General features: G+C 46.7%; 1 protein-coding gene across 4 annotated transcripts in view; it reads right to left on the bottom strand.

The window, feature by feature from the left end:
• Positions 1 to 3469, bottom strand: part of LOC147008065 (semaphorin-4D-like) — a 17623-nt gene extending 14154 nt beyond the window's left edge. Inside the window, exons 1-2 of one of the 4 annotated variants that reach the window (XM_085865872.1) lie at positions 3372 to 3469; positions 2925 to 3093 (exon numbers count right to left, since the gene is read on the bottom strand). The gene's annotated coding sequence lies outside the window, so the exon portion shown is untranslated. Of the gene's footprint in view, positions 1 to 2898; positions 3223 to 3371 lie in introns of those variants that run through there. The other 3 variants (XM_085865873.1, XM_085865874.1, XM_085865870.1) reach the window with 3 other exon arrangements.
• Positions 3470 to 4535: the final 1066 nt, after the last annotated feature.

Below are 4535 nucleotides of genomic sequence, written 5' to 3'. Positions count from 1 at the left end.
GGGACGGTTTCTCTGTATACAGCTTGAACATGGGGACTGAAAATTCCTTTCTCAGCTTCTCCAGGACAAAATTGGCTGAAAATTTCAGAAGTAAATCCTTTGTACGTCGAGGTAATATGTTCCAAATTTCAGGAACGTCCATTTCAGCATTATTGAGTTTTTAACGAAAAACTTTGAAAATCACGTCGGTGTCTGTCCGTCCATCCGACCATCCCTCCATCCACCCGAAATGTGTTGGCGCTCATACCTCGAAGGCTATTCGTTGAAACGAACTGAAAGTTGGAATATATATATATATATATATATATATATATATATATATATATATATATATATATATATATATATATATCGGACAATAGGTCTAATTAAGGGCTTTCAAAACAAATTCCAGCGAAGTGCGATCATTTTTGCCTTTTTGAAAGTTTTTCTTATTCACCATTTGCTCGAGTTCTGTTCTTGTGCGGTAAAAGTATGTAATGGCGGTGTCGTTAGAAACAGAGACTCCTGCATCAGTCTTATCTCCTGCAAAGACATTGATGCATCAATGTCTGAGATGTGTCAATGTCCTCGCTGTATCAATGTCCTCGCTGTATCAATGTCTGAGCTGTACCAATGTCCGAGCTGTACCAATGTCTGAGCTGTACCAATGTCCGAGCTGTACCAATGTCCGAGCTGTACCAATGTCTGAGCTGTACCAATGTCCTCGCTGTATCAATGTCTGAGCTGTACCAATGTCCTCGCTGTATCAATGTCCTCGCTGTGTTAATGTCCTCGCTGTATCAATGTCCTCGCTGTATCAATGTCCTCGCTGTGTTAATGTCTGAGCTGTATCAATGTCCTCGCTGTGTTAATGTCCTCGCTGTGTTAATGTCCTCGCTGTATCAATGTCCTCGCTGTATCAATGTCCTCGCTGTGTCAATGTCTGAGCTGTATAAATGTCCTTGCTGTACCAATGTCCTCGCTGTACCAATGTCCGAGCTGTATCAATGTCCTCGCTGTACCAATGTCCTCGCTGTGTTAATGTCTGAGCTGTATCAATGTCCTTGCTGTACCAATGTCCTCGCTGTATCAATGTCCTCGCTGTATCAATGTCCTCGCTGTATCAATGTCCTCGCTGTATCAATGTCCTCGCTGTATCAATGTCCTCGCTGTATCAATGTCCTCGCTGTATCAATGTCCTCGCTGTATCAATGTCCTCGCTGTATCAATGTCTGAGCTGTATCAATGTCTGAGCTGTACCAATGTCCTCGCTGTACCAATGTCCTTGCTGTATCAATGTCCTCGCTGTATCAATGTCCTCGCTGTATCAATGTCCTCGCTGTATCAATGTCTGAGCTGTACCAATGTCCTCGCTGTATCAATGTCCTCGCTGTACCAATGTCCTCGCTGTACCAATGTCATCGCTGTACCAATGTCCTCGCTGTACCAATGTCCGAGCTGTATCAATGTCCAAGCTGTATCAATGTCCGAGCTGTATCAATGTCCAAACTGTATCAATGTCCTCGCTGTACCAATGTCCTCGCTGTATCAATGTCCTCGCTGTATCAATGTCCTCGCTGTATCAATGTCTGAGCTGTATCAATGTCCTCGCTGTATCAATGTCCTCGCTGTATCAATGTCCTCGCTGTATCAATGTCCTCGCTGTATCAATGTCCTCGCTGTGTCAATGTCCTCGCTGTATCAATGTCCTCGCTGTATCAATGTCCTCGCTGTGTCAATGTCTGAGCTGTATAAATGTCCTTGCTGTACCAATGTCCTCGCTGTACCAATGTCCGAGCTGTACCAATGTCCTCGCTGTACCAATGTCCTCGCTGTATCAATGTCCTCGCTGTACCAATGTCCTCGCTGTACCAATGTCATCGCTGTACCAATGTCCTCGCTGTACCAATGTCCGAGCTGTATCAATGTCCAAGCTGTATCAATGTCCGAGCTGTATCAATGTCCAAACTGTATCAATGTCCAAGCTGCATCAATGTCCTCGCTGTACCAATGTCCTCGCTGTACCAATGTCCGAGCTGTATCAATGTCCAAGCTGTATCAATGTCCGAGCTGTATCAATGTCCAAACTGTATCAATGTCCTCGCTGTACCAATGTCCTCGCTGTACCAATGTCATCGCTGTACCAATGTCCTCGCTGTATCAATGTCCTCGCTGTATCAATGTCCAAACTGTATCAATGTCCAAGCTGTACCAATGTCCGAGCTGTATCAATGTCCAAGCTGTATCAATGTCCGAGCTGTATCAATGTCCAAACTGTATCAATGTCCTCGCTGTACCAATGTCCTCGCTGTACCAATGTCATCGCTGTACCAATGTCCTCGCTGTACCAATGTCATCGCTGTACCAATGTCCTCGCTGTATCAATGTCCAAACTGTATCAATGTCCGAGCTGTATCAATGTCCAAACTGTATCAATGTCCTCGCTGTACCAATGTCCTCGCTGTACCAATGTCATCGCTGTACCAATGTCCTCGCTGTACCAATGTCCAAGCTGTTTCTCGGATCCCGCTGGTACTCTCAGAATGACATTTTGTATCAGTGAAGGGAATAAAAAGTTGGTGTTGTTGACATGACCTTTTACACCTTGACCCATTTTTCAGGTCATGACCCAATTATGGAGATTTTAACATTTTGTTGACGTTTTGTTGAATGTTGACGGTCAAGGTTGAAACGAGAGTCTAAACAAACATTTCCCATCACCGGATCACGAGCCCAGGGTCGGTCATGGACGATCACCAAGGGTTAGACCGGGGAGGTCATGGACGATCACCAAGGGTTAGACCGGGGAGGTCAGGGTCGGCTTGGCGATCACAGACACCTCGTTGTTGTTATTATAATTATCATTATAAACAATAAACTACTGTGTAACATGAAGAATGAGTTTGTGGTTCAAACCTTCGTCCGGAGGGAACGTCACGTACCGGGTCCGGACTCCTCATCCTCGGGTGAACCGACCATGGACCCGCTGTGTGAGGGACGGACTCCGGGATCGACCGTGTTTCCTCCATCGAAGTCGTTCGTGGATCCCGGGGTGTTCGCTTTGTGATCTTCGCCCGAGAGATCTCGGATCATCGTTCATCGTCGGAGACTCTGTAAGGAAGATGAGAGGAGAGAACCTGAAGAATTCAGGCAAAAGCAAACCACGTGATCACGAAACGACTCGAACACGGTTTCTCAGCGGCAGATTCGCGCCGCTCAGTCACGTGACCGACGAAACAATTGAGGAAAACTCGTTAATTGATCGTGTTACGAGAAAAAAAAAACTATCACATCATTAAAATTTTGACTAATGATGAGATTAAAATTACAACTGAGAAGCCAAAACCTGAAAAACAAAAATATTAAGTGCAGATCAAGCCTCTGAATACCTTGTGGCAACAACACCGTCGTTCTTACGTCACTTCCGGCTACATTACTTCCGGATCAAGTCTGCATCTCGTATTATTCTGTCCTCACTGTGCGTGACTCTGCCCAGCCAGACGGAGAGATAAACACCGTCCCACATGTTTAACATTCTCAAGACAGAAATCAAACCCAATCGTGTTTATACACCGCACAACGTTTAAACATTCACAATATAGAAATCTAACGTGAGGAGTTGTTGTTGTTGTTGGATCCAACGATGTGGAGGTGAATATGTGGAAATAAATTTTACTTCACAGCATAAACCAAGGAACCTTTGAAAAGGTCCCGAAAAATCTTTGATATTCCTTCACTCCTGTTCACGGACACAGACTGTCGTACGTCGCAAAGACAGGCCACACACGAAGGATCCTTCGCTCCTCCTCTTTTAATGACGTCACGTGCTCCACACTCGACGGCCCTCTGACGTCACTCTAGGCCCCGCCCCCTCAGTTCCGGCTCAACGCACATTAATCACCGTTCATGTTGAATTCCCAATCACCACACAGACCCAACATGGCGGAGGTGAAAACACAACCCTCGTCCACCTGGATCTGTTCACCAGACTCTCCGAAGGATTTCCAGCGAACTATTTGTTTCTCTCCACCACATCGGTGTTCACAAGGCGGGTGACATTGTAGTTACCACTAAATGATATTAACATCATGGACATCTTGTCTTGAGTTCACTAATACCTGTCATTGCCCCCCAGGTATGAGATCTGAAGTGCCTCCACACCTGGAAACACACGTCACGGTCCGTCCGAACGGACCTGACAGTTTCATGCTTCAGTCGTGACGTGGACACATGACCTTCCAGATTTGACCTTTACCGGCCCCACCATTGGGAGATCGATCGGCTTGTTCGAGACACCTGTCCGGGGCTATCCCACGACAGGTGTAGCAGGCGGCGAGACGTGCGGAAGCGTAATGAGAACCGGACGTGCGGCGCGTGCGGAGAACGAGCTAAAAACACACGAACGACCGACCGTTCGACGGGGACGGACAAGCAGTCGCGCCTTTCCCGGTCGCTCAACCATCCTCATCCGTGGCAGCGGTTTCGTGTAAACTGCCGCCATTTTGGCCTCACGACCCGCAGCTGCGGTTCGCACAGGTAGAAGTGCAATTCGA

Source organism: Eptatretus burgeri, chromosome 22 (genome assembly GCF_056783735.1).
Source record: "Eptatretus burgeri isolate ZD-2024b chromosome 22, Ebu_testis_v1, whole genome shotgun sequence".
Lineage (NCBI taxonomy): Eukaryota > Metazoa > Chordata > Myxini > Myxiniformes > Myxinidae > Eptatretus > Eptatretus burgeri.
This window is presented reverse-complemented; position numbering and strand designations above follow the sequence as displayed.